General features: G+C 40.7%; 1 protein-coding gene across 2 annotated transcripts in view; it reads right to left on the bottom strand.

The window, feature by feature from the left end:
• ZNF521 (zinc finger protein 521) overlaps nucleotides 1-26,409 on the bottom strand; it is a 316,517-nt gene that overhangs the window by 288,078 nt on the left and 2,030 nt on the right. The gene's annotated exons all lie outside the window — the stretch shown is intronic.

Below are 26,409 nucleotides of genomic sequence, written 5' to 3'. Positions count from 1 at the left end.
TGTCCATGAAGAATTCGCTCTTGCCCATTCAAAAGATGCGTTTATTTGTGTTACGAGTCTCCATTCCTAGTGGCGCTGGAAGATTCCAGAAAGCTTACATTGTCAACCATTTCTTTCCCACAGGTGGCTACACTTCAATAATTGCACATGGCCTTATTTAGGTCGTTTTTATAAAGTCCTTTGAGAGTCAATCATAAAAAATAATTGTATTACTCTGGTAGCCATTCAAACCTCTGACTTCAACCTAAGGGGTTATAAATACAGGGTCCGTGCCTGTGAACACTGCCCCACCCCCAACACCACTGCAGGACGGACAGCTGTTATTCCAACTCTCTTGTACTACAAACCCTCCCAAAGGGCAATATTTTAAAGTACCTGCACATCTCCCCTCCCTGCACTGCGACTACCAACTCCATCCCAGCTGCAGGCACCATTCTGTCCGCTGCCCTGAAGGAGGCCACCCAAACGTGTTTCATCCATCACACACAACCTCACATGCCCAGCCAACTTTCTGGCTCATCCCTTCTGAAAGGGCCCTATGAGGCACTAGACTTAACAATGTTTGAACTTGGATAAAGGCTTAATTTTGGAACAAAGACACAATTATTATTATAAAAATAAATGGCGGCTCTCTGTTTTCAATTGTGTTAACATTACTTATAAATGGAAATTTAAAAGAAAGTGTGATTTTTTTTTCCCCTTATTATGTTCCCTGGCAGGTGGTTTCTTCCTTCTTCTCATCCTCCTCTTCATAAGGGTTGTTATTGCTACAACTTGGTTTAATAAAATTACAACTTTGGGGAAAATGAAAAATTGTGCTGGCTTAAAAGTGTTGGAGGCAATAAACCCATGGACTTCAATTAATTTCAAGTGTGGGATCAGTTTAAGGCCAACCAGCAGAAATTCTATTCTGTCCATGTAAAAATGAGGTTTCACCACATTTACTTTTTATAACCTATATAAAAGTCAAGTAAAAGTAATGAATATCTAAAAGCCATCTCAGTGGACTGGCAAAGACTATCTGTATTCTTGAAACTCATCCTACATATTTCTCTCTGTGCAACAAGGATCCCAGGGCTGATCAAAGTTAAAAAATGTCAAACCACTGAGAACACAGCCCAATTTCCAATCCATCTCACTGCCTAGAAATGGACCTCCTTCCAAGCCACTTTTGCATGGAAAAGCACTGGCAAAAGTAAGAAAAACTAAGAGATCATGTGGTTATAATTATTACCAGGCAAGGAATATTTCTGCAGCTCAGTGGTAAAGTAAAACTCTGTCGCTTTCTGCTCCCAATAGTGTCCATCGCAAAACAACTGCCTCATTAAATCTCTGCAGTAAGATTAATATGCCGTAGCCGCACTACATTTATAACTTGGTACTCTATAAAAAGCACATTTAATGGTAAGAGCCAGAGCCTAGATACAAAGTATTACTATAAAAACTTCTGGCAGCCAGTACACAGTGCAGGCCCTCTGTCCTTCTTGCCGGAGATATAAATGAGGCTTTTTCCTGGTGGATTCTAAGCATGAGGCTCTACCTTACAAACCAGTCTGTTTTTACGAGAGTGGCAGAAACACAGGATTCAGAGGATGATGTAAATATGAATGCAAGAAGACTACTTAACAACTAAGATTGGCAAGAGATGAATGAACCCAAAATACTCCACTTACACACATGCAAACTTAAAAACTGGACCATTTCCTAACAGTTTGTTCTCTGGTCATAGCCAGCTTTTCACCAGATTAAACAACCATGGCATGAATTACTCAATCTTAAAGCAACCCACACAGTGCCAGTAAGTTCAAGAAAATACCAGCTGAAATATGCACACTGCCTTAAAAAAAGAACAAGTCTTGGCTTCATGTGAATACCATGACCTCTTGGATCTGAATCAGCTAAAACTACAAAATGCTAGATGTTCAATAAAAAGTGAGCTCAACATGACATTATTAGTGGACTAGTAAAAGTATGTTTTTGTTATTTTGGAAAGCTGCCTAAGTTCTTTCTTCCAAGGATATCTTCTGAAAATAAAAAAAAGCATAACCCTAGTGTCTTATTTTCAGGAACTCGACGATGAATAAGTCAACAGATAATTTAAACACATGCATTCCACACTCAAATGTTCCCAGGTTGCTATGAATGATGCACCTCAAGTGAACAATAAGCTTGTGCCCCAAATAATGGATTGTCTGATGTTGTTTTTCAAGTTCACATATAGTCACAGTGACTGGTCTTCTAAGGTTTACTGAAGTTCCACACCTAAAAAGTAAACCAGAGACTGCTCTTATTTAGAGCAAACCATGTCTGAAATTACTCCTACCCTAGCACGCCTGTGTACTCAGTTGCTTCAGTCGTGTCCGACTCTTTGTGACCCCATGGACTGTAGCCCACCAGGCTCCTTTGTCCATGGGATTCTCCAGGCAAGAATACTGGAGTGCGTTTGCCATTTCCTTCTCCAGGGGATCTTCCCCACCCAGGGATCGAACACACGTCTCATGCGTCCCACGCACTGCCAAGCAGATTCTTTACCACTGTGCCACCTGGGAAGCCTCTAGAAATGTGCTCAAATTCCATCAACTGGTGTATCCTGATGCTAAGAAGAGAGGAAAAGTTACCTTTGGGCTACAAAGAGTTAAAGAGGAGCCTTCCTCCTTTACCAAAGGGTAAAAAAAAAAAAAAAAAACCCAAAGGGTGGGATCATTATTTTGTGCTTTCTGGGCTCTACATATGCATTCTAAGTGGAAATCCCATAAGATGAGAACAGACTTGGGGAAAATAAATCATCCATTGTTATAAAATCACAAGCAGGCTCTGATGAAGGAACAGCGCTGTCTGGACCCCACCTGCCTGCTACTCTGCTGCCTCCCCTTTTTCTACTGTCAAGAAAAAGGAAACAAACAAAACAAAAGCAAAAGCACTCTGAGGTGGTCAAGGATGCACATGCCCAAACTTTGGCCTCAGCCGGCAGAACAGGGACGGCCTTCGAGGTTGAGACCTGCTGATGACAACAGGTGCAGGGAGCTCAAGGAATAGTGGATACAAACGTGCTCTTCTTACTTCTCCTACAACGTTCCTGTTCTAACCACTCTATTTGCTGAAAGTCGTTAAACTGTTTTAAAGAAAAAAGAGGGGAAAAGAGAGAGAGAGAGAGAAAAAAAAAAACCTTTTCATGCACTTTTCTTTCCTGCCTCTAAAATCTCATATAGAAAGAATTATCTCTATGTTAAACAAAATCGCACAGTTGGAGTCTAGAATTTCGGTGGTTTTGCTTGATTGTTCTACAGGTCTATCACGGTCCTTGAAGACCAAAGAGAAATGTCTCAGATGCTCTATTAGGAAGGGGCACATGCCAAATATGAACGTAGGGCCGCTCTTCTTTATACAATGAAATTCCTCATAGGAGGATGCTAAGTGGGAGGAAACTAGCCTTGGGAGAGGTTAAAACACACACACAGACACACACACTCCAAAAACTACACACTCACACTTTGGAACCAAATAAAGTTTCTCCTCTTCCAATCAGAATCCTACTCAAATTTCCTTCCTCGACTTCATCCTTATTTATCTTTAACATGAAATTTAGAAGAAAGCAATCGTAGCACTCCAACTTTCATAAAGAGGATTTATAAACAGATTCCTGCCTTAATCATTTAACCTTCAATTTGGGTGACTGTGGTTGTCTTGTTGCACCTTCAGCAAACAAACATTTACTGAGCATCCACATAGTAAGAGGCATTTGGCTAAAGCCCTGGGCTTCCCAGGTGGCGTTAGTGGTAAAGAACCTGCCTGCCAATGCAGGGGACATGAGAGACATGGGTTCGATTCCTGGGTGGGGAAGTTCCCCTGGAGGATGGCACAGAAACCCACTCCAGTGTTCTTGTTGGAGAATCCGATGGAAAAAGGAGCAAAGAGCATACAGCAGCAAAGAGTCAGACACAACTGGAGCAACTCAGCTCGCGCACGCACACACACCAGAGATGCAAAGTCTAAGACCTGGTTCTTGTACTAAGGAGCTTAAAATCTCCTGCAGAGCTTCCCAGCCAGTGGGTCAAAGGGGGTTCAGGTGTTCAAGGATACCGACTTCACCCTCCAAGTGGCCAGGTTACAGCTACAGATAATTGGACACTGGCAGGCCAATTGCTTCTCCATTTATCCAAGTGTTTCCTTCAAAACGTTTCATTTTTCTGTGTGTGCCATGACATGAGAAGGGCTGGGAAGCACTGGGGCAGAGAAAGGGAGAGATGAATAAACCGATAACTGCAGAAGGTGGTGCTCAGCTGGAGGGGCTTTTCAATTGGATGGAGCAGCACAGAAAAATGTTAGCTAAAGAGGAGCAGCACTGGTCTGTTTTAAAGGATGAGTAGCCCTGAGGACGGGCTTCCCTGGTAGCTCAGCTGGTAAAGAATCCACCTGCAATGCGGGCGATCTGGATATGACCCCTGGGTTGGAAGATCCCCTAGAGAAGGGCATGGCAACCCACTCCAGTATTCTTGCCTAGAGAATCCCCATGGACAGAGGAGCCTGGTGAGCTACAGTCCATGGGGTCGCAAAGAGTCAGACAGGACTGAGCGACTAAGCACAGCGCTGAAGACAAGTGATAGATGGCGCTCCAAAAAGAGGAAGCGGGGCACTCCCCTGGTGGGCCAGTGGTTAAGAATCCGCCTTGCAATGTAGGAGACATGGGTTCAGTCCCTGATGGGGGAAGTAAGACCCCACACAGCTTGGTGCAACTGAGCCCAGGCCTTAATTAGTGAGTCCATGCAATGCAATGGAATATCCCACATGACACAACTCAGACCTGATGCAGCCAAATAAATACATATACTTCCTTTTTTTTTTTTAAAGAGGAAACATATGTAAAGGCAGAGATGCAAAACATGATGCTTTCCAAGAAGCACAAGCTCTTCTATGCCACTCAAATGAGGGGCTCTGGATAGAATGAAAGGAAATGGGAGCAGTGCCAGAGACGAGGCTGGAAAAGTGAGTGGCTCACGAGGGAACTACTGTGGGCTAAATAGTCAGATGTTAACCTGGTACTATGAGAAATCACTGGAGGACTTTAAGGAAAGTGACTGGTTTCATGTACATTTGAGAGAGATGCCCCACTGATGATTAAAAAGAAGGTTTGGAAAAAGACCAGAACTGGAAGCAAAGAGACCAGTATGGTGACTCTGACGCAATGCAGGGAAGAAGTGCAGAGAGCAAGCTAATCAGCAGCAGAAAGGGTTAACAGGAGGCACCCCAGAAACAGGATCTGGAGGACTTCAGACGGACTGTGGGCCTAAGAAAAGGGGGAGCCGGCTCAGTGACAGCCAGGCATCAGGCATGGTGGAGCTGGTCCTAGAGATGAACTTGCTGTCTTGGCTTTAAGACAAGTGTATTAAGCAAGGCTAATTAAACAGGTGTATGAACCACGGCTTTTTTCACTACCTTCATACCCAGATTTCACCTTTTATCTGTAATCCCAATAAAGCCAAAGCTGGAGAGAGATTGGACAGAAATACCACAATCACACCAGCTAACTTTTTAATCTAATGGGAGAGATTTGCAAAGGCCCGCTGACACTTCCTGGGACTTAAAAGGTCTTTGGTGAGATTCCTTTTACTTTGGTCTTGTTTCAAACACACATAAAGCCAAGGGAAAATAAATCCAAAACTTTTTGACTAAAAACAAAAACAGATATCGATTCTAACAGCGCTCTTTTATTCTCTTTTAGGGGCAGAAAAAAAAAAAAACATTAACTCTTAGTTTAAGTTACTATGATTCAGCGTGTAGTTCATGATCCTTTCTGAAAGACAACGTGATACACTAGACCACTTCTGTCAACAATATAAACCCAAGTGAATACATTAGAACATTCACATTAAAAGGCTCGGCGTTGGGACTCTCCCTGGTGGTCCGCCGCTTAAGAATCCACCCCGCAAAGCAGTGGACATGGATTCGATTCCTGGCCAGGGGACTAGGATCCCACATACTGAGGAAAAGAGCAACCAAGCCCACGTGCCCCAACTGCTGAGTCTGTGCCCGGAAAGGCACCATCCCGCCTGACGCAACGAAAACCTAGGGTGTCACAACCAAGACCCGAAACAGACAAATAAATAATACACTAAATAAATAAATTTTTTGTAAAAAAGAAACAAAAGGCTTAGGCTTCATGTGGAAGAAAATAGAGCAAGAAACCACAAGAATGATAAGTCAACCTAACAAACACGAGATGGAAACACTTAAAACGGGTACACAAAATCAAAACCATCTAACCTAATAGAGGAAACGATTACCCCGGAAAGGTTTTGTTCTGTTTTTCCCCTACATGAAGGGTTTTTGGTGCTCTCTCCCATGTCTTTTTATTGTTGTTGCTGTTTTGTTTTGTGGGTCTTCTTGGCAAACGCCTTTCTTCTCATCTGATTTGAGTCCCTTCATTCTTCCACTTAGCCTGGTGCCTTCAGGTGTCAACATCACTGGCTCACTGGGAAGGGGCTGGTAATACATCTGAGTATAGTCCCTAACTCCCTACAAAACCGACAAACAAAACCAACTTCTACATCCCTAAGCTCAATCTTCAACCAAGCCCATGGACACTTTGTTCCACTTTATATTAGAAAAATATTACATAAAGTTATTGTTAATATCCAGATACACTGGTCTAATTTTCTAGAGCCAAGTGATTTTAAAACTGCTAAAAATCTACGCTGGAGGAAAACCAATTATTTAAAAACACTTATGTGTAGTTTTTAGCACGTAATGACCAGGTACCCTGAAAAATGCTTCTTAGGGCAACTATAAATGAAACATGTTTCTGAACCTAGGATTCAGACATCTGGATATTTGGGGAAGAGTCTACTTATTTTTTCTTTAAATGTCATCAGTAAGCCTCAGGTATAGGATTAATAGCATAGTGAGGAAGTATTACTCCACGCAGGCAAAGAAAATTTGGAAAGAAAACCTTTATATTCCAGACATCATACTTTCTGATATTTCTCCCAACTGTTCTTATGACTTCAGCTATTTTCTATAATGCCAATCCAATTGTAACAATATTTCTTAACTGGACACTTAAAGTTAACTATCTCAACAATTACTGAAGCACAATAGCTTAGGGAGAAAGTTTTGTTTTGAACAAGAAACATTAGTTTGCTGCAATGTAACAAGACTCATCTCTAAATTTTGAGATGATAAACTCAATCTCATTCACAAAAATCAATTCAATATTACCACTCCTTTCTCTTTATTAGTGACTTTACTTTCACTTTTGTTTTAATTGAGGAAGTTCCTCTTCTTAATTGCAATGATATATTTGAAAGACAGGGAAAATAGGTTTTGTCTAAAGGTTGTGAGTTAAACACAACATTTGGGGCATTATTATCCCACTAAATGGAATCATATCACCCAGGAACATGAAACATCTTGCTTTTTTTTTTTTTTTTCCTTTTCTCCTTCCAAAGGGCCAACTGGTTCTCAAACAAACTGGGGATCAAACTGTCATTAAAATATAGAGTGGAAAATGATTTTAAAAAAACATTTTAAAAGATTTTTTCTTTCCTTTCAAGCTGGCATACAAGTAAGTGGACAGCCCACATTTCTAAGAAATGATCCCATTCAGGAAGATAAGAAAGCAGTTTCTAAATAACTTCTTCGGTAACTTAATGGCTCAGCAACAAAGAAAAAAGGAAAGAGAAAGACCCTGTAAAATAAGGTACATGTTTGTACAATGAAAGATTAGAGCAAAAAGTGAGGCTGTGATTTATGGCTTATGAGCTATTACAAAATACAAGAAAATTTATATGCAATTGGAAAAAAAGAAATTCATTTTGTTCCCCTCTACTTGGGCTAATAAATTTAAAAATATAGGCAAACCTAAATGTCTAAATTTCCTTCAGCCTGATAAACAAAACAAAAAAAGCCACATAACCAAAAATAAACTATAAAAATAGATCATTATTGATTAAGTACCATTTCTGAAACACTTTCCTTAAGGAATTTGAAACAAAGGAAACAAATGAGCATCCTTTTAAAAAACTTTTTAACTGCACTTTTTATTTCCTAGAACACAACTACTTACATTTCCCTATGAGTTTAATCAATGTTTTTCTTTAGTTCTAATGCAATCTCTCCAAAAAGCAGATTTTAATAATGTACCTTTTCTTACAGAATGACAACCTTGCCAAATGTGCATTCCATCTGCATGGATCTGCAGACAAGTAATAAAGACACCAGTGTCATTAACATAATCAATACACAATTTACAGAGCTACCCAGATAGAACTGAAAGTGAACGTGTATGCCATTATCTTAGTAACTAGAAATTAATAGTCGCTTGTGGAAATACATTCCCACTTACATTGTTTCAATCCTGATTTGTCAAGAAATAAATATATATACATATATAGAGACATATTTCAAACAATGATTTATCATCAGACAATCCCCAAATATGCATAAAGTAAAATCAACTAAATCAATCAAACATAGGGTAGAATGGCTGATAAATACCCATAGTTAATCATTTTTTTTACCATATGCTTTAATAAGCAGAATATACACACACACATATATATAATATATTAATAAATAGATTTCACTGGAAAAGGAACATGCTCTCAGATGGTGAGCCAGATCGCACCCTATTTTCTTAAAAGAATAATAAGAACACTAATCATTAACCTTGTCAATTCTACTACTTGCAGATTGCAATTTTGAAAGTTTATATTTAACCAACATTTTTTTAAAATACGTGCCATCTCTAAAACATCATCTCTAAGACATCAGAACTGGCATCATTTCTTCAGGGATGGTGATGGGTCATGCCCAGTTCCCTCCACAGATGGCATCCATGTCCCACCAGCTCCCAGCACAGTGCATCCCCAACACATGTGTCCATCTTGTCACAAAAACAAAGAAAATTTGCAGGAAAAAGTGGCATATTTCAAATGGGAGAACACAGACACTGCTTCAGGATGGTAACCTGCCAGTGGGAAATATGAATTTCTTTTTCCCCTAGCTTCTCCGCACACTGGATTGAAAACAGCTAATGTGACACGGGGGCTTCCCTGGTGGCTCAGTGATAAAGAATCCGCCTGCCAATGTAGGAGACAAGAGTTCCATCCCTGGGTCGGGAAGATCCCCTGGAGGAGGAAATGGCAACCCACTCCAGTATTCTTGCCTGGAGAATTCCATGGACAGAGGAGCCTGGCAGGTTACACTCCAGGGGGTGGCAAAGAGTCAGACACAATGTAGCAACTAAATAACAACATCCAGTATGACATTACAGGAAGCTCTTTAGCCCAAAGTCAGATGCACTGCTCTAACTGTGCACGCACTGCCATCACTCATTTTCTCCCGCCACTCAGACTGGGGGAGGGCTCCATCTTCGCCTTTGAGGGAGAGCATCCAGAAGAACGCCTTTGAAAGGCCACTGAACCTCTGCAAGGGGGTATTTCTGCTGAGATTTCACCAGCAATAGGAAAACACTCCTGGATCCCTCACTCGAGCACCCCATGCCCACCTCCTCAAAAATATCTCCCAGATCAGCTTTCTGAGGCATGTGATTTTTTTTTTTTATCAGAAGCTAAAGCCTTGAAACTACTGAGTGACTGAACAACAACAAAGCCTTTAATCACACAATTAGGGATTTGTCAGGTATCCACTGCTTTCAATTCTCTCCCAGGTGTAGCTGACTAATATCTTTTTCTTTCCTTGTAGAAGTAACTTGTGGCGGGTGGGGTGAAATAATAGAAGGAACTAAGATCAAAATGCTTAAAGCAAAAAAGAACACTAAAGAGGACTGCAGTGGCCGATGTTAGATACTCAGTCGTGTCCAACTCTTTGAAACCCCATGGACTGTAGCCCACCAGGCTCCTCTATCCATGGAATTCTCCAGATAAGAATACTGGAGTGGGTAGCAATTTCCTTCTCCAGGGGATCTTCCTGACCCAGGGACTGAACCCGCATCACCTGTGTATACTGCGTTGCAGGCAGATTCTTTACCATCTGGGCCACCAGGGAAGCCCAGAAGGAGGCTTAGAGGTTTCATAACATGCAGAATTCAAACACAGGTGATCAGGCATGGCATCCCTCAGATCAACTCACTGGGACACAGTGGTGGTGCATAGACCACACAAGTCTGAGACCTTGCCAGCTAACGCTAGACTAAGGAAGGCGATTCTCAGGGCAGGGGGCCCCGACTCTGGCTTGTGTTAAGCAGCTGAGAAGGATGGGGAAAGTCACTTTAGCATCCACAGTCTGGAATGTGTACAGCCATGAGATGCCATTCCTAGAATCAGAAGTCAAGAGACCGAGACTCTTTCCTGTTCTGTCACAAAGCCCTGGTGTGATTGGGATGGGGCACAGAGGATCCTCCAGTCTTAGAGACGTCAGGGAAAATCCAGCATCCTTGCCCCACCCGGACCACCGCATTTCCCAGGCTCTAAACTCTTCTCTAATAAGACCTCCAGCACCAGACAATGCCGACCTGTCAGGAAACTGAACAGCACCCCCAGCCCTTTCAAAAGTGTCTTCTAGAATATCTATTTTAAATTATCTTGAAGTGGAATTTCTTTCATCACTTACTATCATTTAAGGATATTCCACTCATTAAAAGTGGCCTCGCACAATCCTCTTGACTCTCTCCACCCCGATTTTCAATTACTATTTCTTTCACTTCATTTAGCACTAAGGTTGAAGGAAAAAAAGTATAAATGGATCTTTGAAAGTCGTCTGATCAGATGTATTAAGGTTTTTGGCTCTGTCTGTACAGAAAGACAACTTTATGACAGTTATCTTTTAGTTAAAATAAAAAGACATGGTCGTGTCTACCCAGAGTATCAGACAAATGAGTGCTGAGGTCAACCAGCGGGCAAAGCACAGGCTGGGTTTCTAAAGCCCAAAGGGACAGCTGAAGCCCAGCAATCTGGGAGTGGGAACTGGGTGATTTCATGAACTAAGCACAGAAACGGCTGGCAACTCAATGAGCAAGGGAAGGCAAGGGGAAATAAAAAGAAAGCAAACTGAACTATTAAGGCTTACTGCAGCAAAGAATGGAGAAGAAATGAAGAGGAAAGAAAACTCAATCGGCTCCCAAATAAGGTTTCCCATAAAATTAAAGCAGCAGCTAGACACAGCCAGACACAGACTGGTAGGTAACATCCAGACAGCAGACACATTCTGTCTTCACATCCTCTACTCACTCTGTTTCTAGACAACACAGCTGAAGCCCAGAAGTTGCTTCTCGATCAATTTACTGATGGGTACGGTGATACAGAAAATCATTCCCTTGTTCAACTAATTCCTTTGCAAACCCAAGCCCAGATTTACCTTTTTAATTTAAGGATTATTAATAAATCTACTATGATTAAACCTTCATAATGATATGTGAATTATTTGTCTCTAGCTTCTCTCCCAAGAACAATTAGCCTACCTTTGCAAATGAGCATTTAGCATCGGCCCTTTCACAAAGAACCACAAAGACAAAGGCCTGATGTACCGAGAAGATGGCAGAGGCTCTAAAATTAATTAGCTCCACTTTATGTTTCCATTATCTTTTAATTGGAATTTCTGCAGGAATTTTTCCTTCAGAACTCTCTCTACACTGGGAGAACAAAGTGGAGCTTGGAATCAAGAGCTGTTTTGGCCAATGGGAAAGGACGGGTCATGGAGGGCTGAATCCAACAAAGACATCCACAACAGACCCACCCAAGTCAGGTCTCTGAAAACTGTGTCCAGCCAGACAGGTACCTGGAAATCCAAAGAAAAGACATGTACCCATAGGATGAAAGGTTTCCCCCCAAAGCGAGAAGACCTTTGAGAATGAGAATAAGAAACATGAACTAGGTATTTCTTATCTGACAGAGAGTATTCTAAGAGCTTATATGGATTAACTGAATTCTCACAACAACCCTATGAATTAGGGTAATACCCTCACTTGGGGCTTCCCGGGTAGCTCAGTGGTAAAGAATCTGCCTGCAGTACAGGAGATGTGGATTTGACCCATGGGTGGGGAAGAGCCCCTAGAGAAGAGCATGACAACCCACTCCAGTATTCTTGCCTTGAAAATCCCACGGACAGAGGAAGCTGGCGAGACCATGAGGTTGCAAAGAGTTGGACACGTTTCAAGTGATTGAGCACGCACACAGAATCCCTCACTTACAGACACAGAAACTGTAGTTTCATCTTATTTCATAATTTGCACAGGGTAAACAAGATTGAAATTTCAACTCAGGGAGTCTGACTTAACACTCATGCTCTTAACCACCATACTTTATTGACCCATTATTAAATGTTTGCTAAGCATCTATTTTATTTCCAAAAATACGCTTAGGTGCTGGATCCAGAAGGGTGAAGAGGGGCAGACAGGCTCTGAAGCCAGTGTAATAAGAAGATGAAACTAAATGAATGATCAGGAAAAAGAAAAAAACCTTTCTATGTCACACACAATCTCTATGAGTTACAAGGGAAAGCCTGACAAAACTGAAAATTAAAATATTTAAATTTCTCTATGGCAAAAGAAAAAATAATTACCCACCCACAAAGTCAAAAGCCAAACTAGGGAAATTATTTGCAGCATGTATGTCAGAAAAAAGGACTAATTTTCTTATTCATATGAGCTGCTTTTTCAAATGAAAAGATAAAAGGGCAAAAGAAATAAAAAGACAATTCACAGAAAAATAAATACAAATGGTATATAAACATATGAAAAAATGCTTATAATTAGATAAATGTTCATTAAAATGTCAATGAAATACCAGTTTGTTTATTTCACAAGCCACATCAGTAAAGATAAAGTATTTAAACATAGGCACTCTCTAATCCTGCTGCTAACAGCAGTATGAACTGGCGTTACCTCTGTGGAGTGCACATGTGCAGGATCTATCAAAATGTTAAATGTGTGTTCTCTCTATCCAGAAATTCCATTTTTAGGAATTTACACCATGTACATAATCACACATGTTAGCAAGGATGGGTGTAGGCTCATTGAAGCAACATTTGTAAATAGTAAAATACACAAATAAATTCAGTTCAGTCGCTCAGTCGTATCTGACTCTTTGCAACCCCATGGACTGCAGCACACCAGGCTTCCTTCTCCATCACCAACTCCCGGAGCTTACTCAAACTCATGTCCATTGAGTCAGTGATGCCATCCAACCAATTTATCCTCTGTTCTCCTTCTCCTCCTGCCTTCAATCTTTAAATGACAGAACACCATACAATGGATAGAGTTGTTAGAACAAAGGTGCTAAGTGTTGACATGGAAGAATTTTTAGGAAGTACACTTAGGGAGGACAACACAGAGAGTACCACCTTTCGTTTGGGAATAAAAGGTATCCAAGATACCCACATAAATGCACTGCCATCTAAGAACAGTTCACTTCACTGCCAAAGGTCATTATCATTAAAATCCTCCTCCTCTCTAAATAACAGGGGGACAGATATTTCAAGAAGTCTTAGTGAGTTGCGTTAAGGGGCAACACATCACCAATATCTCTGGCTTTTCGAAAGCTCACTTTCTGCCGCTTGGATTTTACGAAAGATCTACACAGGTACCTGCTTTTTCCAACTGAAAGAAATCCAAAGAGTATTTTTGATTTTAGAAAAGAAGGTGCAGTGGAAAAGTAGCATTCAGCACATTTGTTTTGCAGCGAGTCCAGCTGTTATAAAGGCAGTGCACACTCCCAGAGCAAGAGTGGCACCACCACACTCCGCTCCCAGGAACTACACTGGGCATCTCTGCATCAGGCCGCCAGAGCTTTGAACTGTGTCTGTGAGCATCTGCGCTTTATCTCGATTTATTTTGTGCATCTGTTGGCAAGATGTGTCCTAAGGTAATTGCTTCTTCACTATACACCAGTCCCTATACAAAAGGTTTCATAGGAATGCTCCCATTTCCAGACAGCTTGGGGGTGGGGGACTCTATTAGCCTGTCCAGGGTATAGAGGCCTCTCACTACGACCTGGCTTGGAGAATTATGTGGATGGCGATAACAGTTGGATATACGCAGATTCAAACATCCTCTCACAGACTGTCTGTTGGGACTTCATGAATAATACCACCGTGAATAGAGACAACAGAACTGTCAAAAAAATGTGAGCTGAAAGTGGAAAAAAAAAAAAAAAAAACTGTTGGTAGGTAGATTACTGGTTTTTATCATCTTTCTACAGTTTTTCTATGTAATTTTTCAATCAAGAATATACTCATGAATTGCTGATGCATTGTCATATTCTAATATTTACCAAGTTCCTTGATGTGGAAATCGTGCTAAGAATTTGCAAAGATCATAAGCCGAAACATATTACATGATTCATATATATCGAGGTGAAATGGAGAAAAGAGTTTTAAATTGTCTAATGATGCCAAATGAATGAGTTTATCCCATAAAGAAGGCTGAGTGTTGAAGAACTGATGCTTTTGAATTGTGGTGCTGGGGAAGACTCTTGAGAGTCCCTTGGGCAGCAAGGAGATCAAACCAGTCATTCCTAAAAGAAATCAACCCTGAATATTCACTGGAAGGACTGATGCCAAAACTGAAGCTCTAATACTTTAGCCACCTGATGTGAAGAGCCAACTCACTGGAAAAGACACTGATTCTGGGAAAGACTGAAGGCAAAAGGAGAAGGGGGCAGCAAAGGATGAAATGGTTGTATAGCATCACCGACTCAATAGATATGAATCTGAGGAAACTCCAGGAGAACGTGAAGGACAGGGAACCTGGCGTGTTGCAGTCCATGGGGTCACAAAGAATCAAACATAACTTATCTACTGAACAACAACAACATCCCATATTTAGACAGCATTATAAGAATTATAAGAAATCCAGATATTTGGAAGAATAAATAGATCTAAGTGATGAAAAACTTAACGAATAGAGTTTACATAGAGTGGAAAAACCAGCCCATGTACAAAGGATGGCCAGAACTTGTATACAAGCTGCTGTTGCTGCTAAGTCTCTTCAGTCGTGTCCAACTCTGTGCAACCCCATAGACGGCAGCCCACCAGGCTCCCCCGTCCCTGGGATTCTCCAGGCAAGAACACTGGAGTGGGTTGCCATTTCCTTCTCCAATGCAGGAAAGTGAAAAGTGAAAGTGAAGTCGCTCAGTCGTGTCCGACTCTTAGCGACCCCATGGACTGCAGCCTACTAGGCTCCTCCGTCCATGGGATTTTCCAGGCAAGAGTACTGGAGTGGGGTGCCATTGCCTTCCCCCTGTATACAAGCTAGTCATGTGCAAATAATATAACAGATACCATTTGTATGAATTGCAAGTATACTGTTGCAAAACTAAGTATAGTTTGGAGTTACACAACCTTAAGAAGGACACACGGGCTCTGAAAGTAAAGAATCTGCCTGTAATGAAGGTGACCCGGGTTCGATGCCTGGGTTGGAAAGATCTCCTGGAGAAGGGAATGGCTATCCTCTAGTATTCTTGCCTGGAGAATTCCATGGACAGAGGAGCCTGGTGGGCTACAGTTCATAGGGTTGGAAAGTTACTCAATTGGACACAGTTAAGTAATTAAATTCTATTCTATTCTAAGAGGGACACAGAGTCATCTGAACATGTCTTCATAGACTGTTAGCTCTGTGAAAACCACGAACAACTGGGTCTGACTTGTTTCTGACTGTATCCTTAGCACCTGACACATAACTGGTGCTCAATAAGAATTCCCGTAGAATCATGAGCATGCTCAATAGTTTGCATTTAAAAACATATTAAACCTCAGATTTGGTTTGAAATCCTTTCCTGACCTCACTCATATCTTTCTGAAATGTTTGCATAACACCCGGGGCTTTCCCTCCACCTAATTATAAATTACTAGTATCTGTTGAATTGTGTATTTAATGTGTTTCCATTGCTTGACTGTGACTTCACAAGAACACAGACCCTGTCTGTCTCCTTCAAGCATCCCCAACTCCTAGCACTCTAGGACTGGAAAATGATGGATGTGCAGTAAGTATTTGTTTATTAAACACATGAGCGCATGAATGCCTTGGTAAGTTTGTTTGCTTACTATCTAGTTTTAGGATATGGGGATTCAAAGAGAATAAAACACTGAATGCTGCTCTCAAAGGGCTTATCAACAAACCAGAAAACCAAGTTAGTGTCATAGTTTCTACAGTATATGAGCTATGGAAGAGATAATAAAGAGAGGAGGCACTTTAACTCCAGCAGGTCAGAAAAAGCCCCACAGAAGATGTGAGATGAACCTTAAGAAATGAAAACAATATGCAAACCCTTATCATGGTACAAAACCAACCTGAGAATCCACAATCTAAGCCTAGAGGAATGAAGCTAGGAAAATCATTAAAGGTTTGGGAAATGTTGCTTTATGAAAATGGTACTAGCATTTGGGCAAGTGGATGGACATGAATTGAAGATGAGGAACCAGTGTAAGTCAAACTAAATTAAAATGCTATCTTTAAAGCAAAACACTTTGACCTTGTATAGCTGCAGGTTCACAGCTATTCCCACTGCAAAAATCCATGTGAGAGCCAGGCAAACATAGAGTTGGTCACTCACCCTCACGTACATACAAATTCTAGACCAAAGAAGCTGCCGCTGTTAGGGCTGCTCCAAGATATGACAAACCCCTAGTGGGGTGAATTGGTCACTGGCCCAAGGTTCTTCTCTAAAACCTGCAAACTGCTCTATGGAAATTGCAGAATTTGAACCGAGTTTGAACCGAGTCAGCTTCCTTATAAAGGCCCTGAGAATGGTTTCGTGTGTAACCCGTGTGTCTTTCTATGTTAGTTCCTTAAATAGAGAGTCTGGACAAGAAATCACAGTGAGAAGTTAAGACCATCTAACCTCTGCTGTTTGATTTTTTTTTCCATCAGCTACAACTCAATCAAGTTCACAATTTTAAAAGCATGCCTGCCCCATTAATATGAATTATTGATCAACTTGCAAGAATTACAATTTCTCAATATGAGAATTCTATGATGTTATAGAGAGAAGGGAACTCAGAAGTCATCAACACATTTCTTTGGTTAAAAAAAAAATAAATGATTTTGGTTCTATGGACATTTACTGAGCACTTAGGACAAGTCAGGCACCTGACTGACCCCCTCCTGGCCTGAGGGACCCAGAGGCAGACAGAGCTGGGAAGCCACCCCAGGGTGGGCCAGCCCATCACACTCATATTGGATTTCAAAATATGCAAATCAGCAAATATAAAAAACATTTAACAGGAGCTATAAAATGGTGTTATTATCTTGTAATGGTTTTATTTTGAAGATTAAAAATTTGGTATAATGATGCAATACTTACATAAATGACCTGTGTGATTTTGGAGGAGGCAAAAGGGATTTCCTATGAATCGTCTTTTTCTCCGGTCAGTTACACTCACCCATCACCACTGATTGTGCACTCATGTCTACGAACATGAAGACCATCAAGACATCCACTATCATTATCCCTAGATTGTCCTACGCTTAAGATCTATTTCTCTGTAAAAGTTTATTTCAAGGCATTCACCTATTTCCCTGGGGAAAAATAATTAAACCTGCATTGTGGACATTTCAATACCAACTTGTTTCATTCTTTAGTGTTCTATTCCTGAATATTTAATGGAATGAATTCCTCTTGACTTGTTTCACCTCAATTTTGTAGAGGAGGGACTCCTAACTGAGGCTTTGTTTCACTGTTTTTGAATAATACACACATTCTCCAAGAGCCTCCAATTATTTCAAGAATGCCACAAATTCTCTGAAAATTTTACAAAATTGCCTTCAGTATCTCACTATTAACTTTTAGAAACATTATATAGGTTATTATTAGAAACATTATTATTAGAAACAACTACCTAGATCTTTTAGGAGGGCTAAAAGATTTTGAAAAAATCCAAAAAGAGTTGGAAACAAATATTCTATGTATTTAGCGGTTTCAATTCAAGTGACTATATCTAACTCTTTATCATAAGAGAAAACAAAGCTCACTTTTATCAAAAAGGATAACTCACCAAACTTTTAGTGGCAAAAATGTTTTTGAAGATCATTTTATCTAACTTTTTAAACTGACCCAACTTGCTAAAGAGTGAATACCATACATACTAAAGAGTATATACCAAACACACAAATCTCCCACCACCTGCATGGTGGCCCTCTCCTAAATTAAAAAGCAATGGAAAGTATTTAAAACCTCATCCAATTTTCTAGACTATAAGGCTTCATAAGAGCCAAGCTTACGTCTAGTTCACAACTGAATATCTGGAACTAGCAGTGTGCACGGACAAATGAGCACTAGAAAAAACAAACAAAAAAGAGCTTGTTGAATCATTAAATGAGCCCCTTTGGTCTACAGAGAAGAAATCTGAAGCTGGAGAACAGAGGGTAAGTGACTTGCAAAATGTGCAGACAGCAGAGAAGAGCTCAGCCTCTGTGAGCCATCTCCACTGCACAGCCATCTCCTGACAAGTACTCTAACATCCAAGTCACGATACTTACGACCATAGCTAATTGTTTCTGTTTTTATTTTCAACTCTTTCCAGGAATTAATATGCATTCCCTTGAGCCCACAGTTCTTTTTCACTCCTGTCTAATGGCCGCAAAAAAGTGCATCTAACTTTTCCTTTTGCACACTGACAGCCCCAAACCAGCCTCCACATGGCAATTTCAGACTCCGTACATCAGTTAATGAACAAAACATTCACTCAAACTCATGATGACATCACCTTCCCAACCAATAGTTCTCTCTCAGCTTTACTGATACTTGATAGATCGAGTGATGTTTGTGAATACTTAATTGCCTTTTTTTAATGTATAAAAAATAAGAAAAGACTAAATTGTGAATACTACTGAGAGAAAGGGTATGCCTAATAAACTTCTAACAATTGAGATACACTAAATCAATAGAAGTGCTGGAAGCAATTACTATTTAGCCATATTCACATAGGCTTCCCAGGTGGCGCAGTGGCAAAGAATCTGCCTGCCAGTGTCGGAGACATAGGAGGCTCAGGTTTGACCCCTTGGAGTGCAACCCACTTCAGTATGCTTGCCTGGAAAATTCCATGGACAGAGGAGTCTGGTGGGGTACAGTCCATGAGGTTGCAAAGAATCAGACACAACTGAGTGTGCGTGCACACACACACACACACACACTCACACATGTACTAGACCTGATCTGGTTCTATTGTGAAAGAAAAGAATAGTATTAAGGAACATGCCTGAAATACTAGAATTTGTTTCTAAAAGTCAATATATTGTTTTAAAAGTTGTAATTTTTTAGAGTCCTGGTCACAGCACCCCCTATAGTACCGCAATTTATCATTCAACTTATGGACTCTTCAGCTTTTCATGGGTTTTCACAATTGTACTCTATATGAATATACAGAGGTATCTATACTTGAGAACAAGAGCCCTTATGGCCTTCATTCTAGTCAGGTAAATAACTTTCCATCATAATGCACTGATGGGTCAATAAAGTTGGGGACAAGCCAATCTTGAGAAAGAGAGGAGAAATAACTTCAGTGAAATAATGAATTTCAATGGTACACTGGTTTTAATTCCTAAAAAGAAACTCTATTCTTTACAACGATGCCAATTTTTATTAGGCCAAATCCAATTCAATCCATTTTTTTCCTTAAAAAGTAATTAACACGTATGAATTTGCTGACCAAACTGTATTTTAAATAGAACATCAGACTATGTGTGTGTGTGTGTCTATTTCCTATGGAGTTGTGATAACTGAAACCATTTGATTTCACATATATAAAAATGTTGTTGAAAGTGAAATACCAAAACATAACTCCTGCAGAATTAGGAAAATGAATATTCTGAATGTCCATCACTGGACCATATTCAGTGGGAGACAGTTATGCTTTTGCATGAAGAGTATATGTTTTCCAAACCAAATCACCTTTGTTTGAAAGCAAGACTTTAAATGCTAGACACGTGTTCAACACATCATATAGTTGACAAATTTACATATATATTTTTCATTTCAGAATTTTTCAAAGCATTTAGTATCCCATAAAATTAAAATATATGGTGTCCGACAATAATAATTTTTAAAGGTATGCATTTATCCTTTTTTATTTCAGTCTTCCAAGAAAGTGGAATTTCTAAACAGTCATATTTGAATCTGGATTTTTTTTTTTTAATGAGCAAATTATAAACCTCTGCAATCAAGCACTGAGAGTAGAAATGCCAACTGTAGTGTGTGCTGCCATTACAACGATACCCCCAAGATCAGCTCAGTGCCTGTAGCTGAGGCAGGGTCCCCAGACAGCCGGATGACTGCTGCTTGATCGTTATCCCCGCTAAAACTGAAGCTACTCAAGTTTTAAAGAATTCGTATCTTACTGAATTTCTTTCATCTCTAATAATTACTAAACTGGCATAATTACTTATACTAGAGGTGGAGTGTGATGCATGCTAAAAGCCCAAGCTGCCTAAAATTAAAGTTTAAAAAAAAAAAAAAAAGCCACGACTCTAGTTTTCAAAGATTTATCTTGTGTCAGGCTTTTATGCCAAGAGTTGCATAATTATTTAAACCATTTAAAAGCTTTCCTTACACTATTTGATTAATACTATAACAGAGCTATTTAAATTTACTAATGTTAACTTTAATGTTTAAGTTTTAATCGCTTTGTAATAACATTGTTGCAGAGCGTATTTTAAATCAGACAAGTACACTTTCATTATAGCAAACAAGGTATATGCAATCCTAGCTAGTGTACCATGTAATCCCCAAACAAAAAACAGGAACGTATTTCAGATTTAATTGAAATTGGATTAGAAACTTGCGTGCATTCCCCCCTCCCCACCTCCACTCCCCCACAGAACTAACTTTAACCTTTGACTGCACAACGGGAGTCAATGGAGAAAAAAATTAAATACATCTGGGAAAATACTTAGCCAGAATATCAGCCTTTGTATCAAAATTTCATTCAATTCAAGAGCATTCTACAACATATTACTTAATGACAACATTTACATTTTAAACAATCCATGAGGCTTCTAAAATATATTTCAAGTGTTGCAAGTCTCAAAATCATTTTCTCTAAAAAATAAAAGTTCAACATGGTATCCATTAAATCCAGCCATAAGGAATGTATTCTATGGCAAGAGAATTAGTGACATTAAACCAGCAATGTGAATTCTGTCAGATGAATTAATAAAGCACAGTAATAGAAAAACCAGATTTTCATAAAATTCTTAATTGATCTTGGTAGAATTGCTTTTTTCTACTATCAAAACCTCTTTCTCCTGATTGCCTGGTTTTACATCAAAATGAAAACTCAAGCAAGTATTCTGATGTTTCGATATGTGTCAACAAGTATTTCACTAGAATTTACCTGATAAGCCAATTCTCAAAAACAGATTTCCTCTAAAAATAAAAGAAAGGGAGCAAAAATATTCCTATAAAATGAAAACAAATACCCTACAAATATGCTATAAGACTTGCAATGACCCAAACAAGCAAGCAGAAAGAACTAAGTATAATTACTGGAAGCAAAAAGTTGAAAAATTCTGTCATCACTATTAGGCATCACTGCTGTCAATAACTAGAATGGATTTTAAGGGATATGGAAATACTCTGGCAAAACAAAAAAGAAGAATTATTAACAGCTTGCTTTATAAAAAGCTGCTAATCTCGAATCCCTTTGTAATTTCATTTTTACATGTATGCTTTTATGTTCCATATCCTATGTTTCGCCCTTTTTGGACTGGATGAATAAAAGCCAACAATCCACTCACGCATCAAACAGATGTTTTTGTTTTTAAGGCCAAGTGGAATCTTATGAATTTTTGTCCCCTCCCTTTAAGAAGATGCTGCCAGAACTGCTGAAATTGTGAAACTAGCATTTTGGAAAACACTCATTGGACCATCAGTTCTGCAAGTTTGACTAGCACTCATGGGATGCGTGCCAACAGTAATTGCTGTTTTTGTTTATGTCGGATTGTCTACTGATTGGACTATAATCAATTTAACAACTTCAACATCTAGTCAGTATAATTTAGAGGTGGAAGAGGGAAGGAACAGTGCCTGCTTGATAGATGCAGAAAAGTCCAACTGCAACTGTTGGAAAAGGGTACAAGCACTCAGCTTCTGAAGAGTTTCCAATAACCAGGCTTTTTAGCATCCATATTCAAAAGTAAATGCACATGTAGCTGTGTGCTGCAGAATTAGTAATTTGCCCTCACAATTATGAAAAGGAACATATATATATATATATATATATATATATATATCTTTCCTAAATATTAAAAAAAACTTACCTTAGGTTAAATCTAGTTATTAAAAAAGGGAGTCATACTTCATTTGTTTAAAAATAGTTCTGAGCAAAAATGTATATTGCAGGCTTTACTTAAGTCTTCTTTTCTTACTATGGCATCATTTCCAAAACCAAACCTGAATCTCTAGTGATAAAGTTTTTTTTAGAAAAGAAATAGAACATACAGTGTATAAGAGAATCACTTTCTTTTGTTTTTTTAGTTATACTTCACCTGTCTACCTGCAAGAAAATGTATTTTTGACTTTGAAAAAAATGTGTTTAAATAAGGACTGAAGCGTTTAATGTTTCTATTAAATTTAGGAGGTAGTACAAGCTCCCTGCAGTGGCTCTTTTAACACCTACAATTTCGAGAGCTTTTCCACCAGAGAATACAGCCTCATAGATAGGTTTTCTGACTTTCAAAAGGTTATGGATTTAAAACCCATCGCCTTTTCTTTCAAATTCTATAGTTTACATTTCTTCTTTAAATTGCGAACTGAATTTTTGCCACCTCATTATATTTCTAAATAAATTACTTCTCCTTAAGAGAAAAGAAGAGCCACTTTATAAGTACAAAAGAAGGTAAATGGGAAAAAGGAAAAAGGTCAATTCTAAGTGTGATAACTTCGAAACGTGCCAAGTTACAAAGGCTTAGCCACTGTGACAGCCAAGTTACACAAGGCGTTTGGGGCTGTCTTTCTGCCTGGCTCCCACCATCTCTCTCTAGAGAGCCCTGGTATGGGTTTATGAACACCTGAGGGTCCAGATATCCTAACTGTGTTTTGTGTTTAACTTGGCCATTTAAATGTCTAAGTGCTCCCCTCTCTCCTGCCCAGCTTTATAACTTGGCTCTTACTGAACATCTCACACCTTGACGAAGTAGACCACTTTTTCCTTCTCATGAGTGCTTTTTTGGAGTAAATTTCCAAAAAACAATGTTTTTAGCAGGTAAAAGGCTTGAGAAACTTCCATCAGAGAAGCACCACAAGAAACAGACTAAACAGCCATCAAGGACAAATAGAAATAGGTCACAATGGACCAATTTGATGCCACTGATTTGCTATCTCAGAAAACAAGCTGACAGCAGAATTATTTTCAGGCAGGTAATCTACTCACATCTCACATCTACTCTCAGGAATGGAGATAAATATCCAACTAATACAAATGGGGTAGAGGGTGACTCATTTCATTGCCTGACCATCCATGCCTCTAGATACTGGCTTTGAGACTCTGTGTCATTAGACAGAAAGGGTTATTCTGAAGATTCGTACCATAAGGACAGAATAAGTTTCTTGACTTGGTGTGTGGACTGAGAGAATTTTGATGCTAGGGCTTTGAGGCAGAAGGGATGAAAGAGTTCCATGTTTCAAAATACAGTTCACAGTTTTCACAAATAGAAAAATGAATACTTCTGGCGTACAAGTTTTAATGCACTTTGGAGGAGGTAAGGAGACCCAGCAGGGTATGCTCCACTGCAGCCAGAAACCTGGTAGCCTCTCCCAGGAGTTGGGTTATTAGGACAATGACACAAGTTTGCTGCAAATTTAAAAACCCTGTATAATTTTAAAGTAAACATAATCATTCTTTCGAAATACTAAATTTCTGAGAACACATAAAATGAATTCAACTATTAATAGAGTTTTTGGTAGTATTAATAGTATTTGGTAGAATTATTTTTAAGCATTTGGTTGAAAACAAAAACTTTCAACTCAACTGTCATTTCTTAATGTTTGTACCTGCCTTATGTAAACTACTCCCCTGAGATAGTGGTTTCAAATTGTGATATCAGAAGTGACAGACCTATCAGGAATATCTTTTAAACCTTGTTTGTTAAAGAAATAGTATGGATGGAGACAAGTTGGAGACTGAATGCAGAAGTTCATGTTTTATTTAGAAGGGCACATCGCATTTTCATGGTTTCCACTGTCTCCTTCAAATTGGTATAATCTGCAAGGTTTTGAAACACTGTCACTCGGCTAACAAAATCACCATTTTTATCTTAGTTGCAAAACTACTAATCAGTTCTTCATAAAAAGAAACTTAAAATCAAAGCTGTCTTTCTATGCCTGCTGACAGTAAAGTGTAGCTCATTGCTTATTATTATGCCAGAATATCTATCATAATAATACCTCCCTGGCTTTTCTATGATCCGAGTGTGACCTTCCCGACAATCTGACGGACAGAACACTCCTCAAATACATTTTGAAAACATGGAGACCCTTCCTGGAAGACACAGGGAAAGGAAAATAGTGAAGAAAAAGCCAGGTATTTAACAGGAGCCACCTAGAAAGCCCTTCTACTGCTCCAAACTCGATACTAATATCACAATGGCTCATCTGACATTGCTCATCTCAATGTGTGTTTTTCCAGGTAAATGCATACCCTGAAGAAAAACAAACCCACTCTTCAGCGAGGACTGTACTATTTTTATGCCTGTCTTCAGCTTCTCACCCCAAAGCTCAGCCAGCCCACCTGAGGCCATTCCCTCTTCTGGGAGCCTCCCAAGCAGCTGACAGAGGAGAACACCACTGTGTTCCGTGCCCACACAGAAAATGGAAGCTAAATCTTTGTTTTTAATGTAAACATTTTATTTAGAACTTGGCAGTTGAAACACAGATGCTGCTTCTTCATGGAGAAGATACTGGGAATATTTTTGCGATATGACATTTCAACAAAAGAATAAAATGCCCTCTAACTCATTTTTCCTTACCATTTTTCTTTTCTTTTGCTTATTAACTTAAGGACTGCACAGGTCTCGGTCCCAGTTATTTTGCAATTCGACTTGTCAAAGACTGCCTTGCGAATACCGCCAACTGACAGCTTCACTGACCGCCCATAAAATCCTCCGTGCAGGAGAATAAATCTTCTTTAGGAAGCCCGGGGAACACATGCACCACAATCAACAGAACTTTCACCCGGAATTCACTCCAAAGGCAGGCGAGCCGACTGCCCAGAAACTGCAGATGAGCAAAACTACCGATCGTGCAAACTTCAATAAACTTAAAAAAATAATAAATAAAAAGCCTCCCCTCCCCATCGCTGAGGTTTCTGAAGCCTCCAGCAGCCCTTAAACCCGGGTTGACATCAAACTCTCCTCTCAAACTCGGAAAGTTCTTTCCAAGTGACGAGGAAGAGGTTCGTCCCCGGTACTTGGCTCAGGGTGACTACGAAGGAAGCTGAGCGTCTCCCAGCAAGTTCCCCCAACGCGAGCGTCGTCCGCCGTTACCCTGACACCCGCGCACGCCCCGGGCGTTTGCTTTTTCACCCTCCATGCCTGCATCTTTCAGGCCCTCGGTCCAGGTTTTCCCAGAAAATGTGTGGCCCACGTGAGTGGAAATGACCACAAAAACTGTGTGAAGACACACATCAGGAATTCATCTCGTTTTCAAACTCAAACTTCTCTGCTTCAAGAAAAAAAAAGAGAGAGAGAGAAAGAGAGAGAAACCGTTCCAATCTGCGAGGCCCTCCCCCACCCCGGCCCTTCCCCGGAGAAGAAAGGGCTTTGTGTGTGCGGTGAGGGCTCCGTTCGTCGAGTTCATAAATACACATCGGCGGGGGCCGGGGGCGCGTGGGACGCGCGGCTCCCACCCCTCCGCCACCAGCGGCCGAGTTGGGAGCCCGGGGCGGCAGAAACAAGGCTGACTTGGGCGCCGGGGGCCCGGGCCGCCGAGGAGGAAGAAGATGCTGCGCCGCCGCCGGGGACCCGAGGGCGGGGCCCGGCCGCGCGGACCTCGGCGGGACCCCACGGGCCCCGGCGGGCGCACAAGCCGCCCTTTGTCCTCTGCCTCTGGGGTCGTGGGGCCCTCGGTCGCGGACAGCCGTCGCCTCCCCCCCGTGCGCTCGGCCCGTTTCCACGCCCGGCCTGCCCGCACCTCCTCCGGTCCTCGAGCTCCGCCGCGCGCCCTCCCCACACTCCGGCCTCTGAGCGCCCGATCTCCCGGCTTCCAGCGGCCGGCCGCCCCCGGTTTCCCGGGGAGGAGGCTCGGGAAGGTAGAGAAGGAGGGGGAGGGGGCCGCCACGTGACTCTCCTCGCCACATTCCACCACAGCCACCAGATCGATAACTTCTGTGTCCCCCGCCCCCAACCACGCCGCTGCAGCCAGCCGGTGCGGGCCCCCCAGCCAAATCCGCCCCCCTCCATGAGCAACCCGCAAACTTCCCTCTCTACCGGGGACCACGGAGTGCTGGACCCCATCACGCCGAGCA

Source organism: Bubalus kerabau, chromosome 21 (assembly GCF_029407905.1).
Source record: "Bubalus kerabau isolate K-KA32 ecotype Philippines breed swamp buffalo chromosome 21, PCC_UOA_SB_1v2, whole genome shotgun sequence".
Classification (NCBI taxonomy): domain Eukaryota; kingdom Metazoa; phylum Chordata; class Mammalia; order Artiodactyla; family Bovidae; genus Bubalus; species Bubalus kerabau.
The sequence above is the reverse complement of the archived record's forward strand: the minus strand, read 5'-3'. Positions and strand labels throughout refer to the sequence as shown.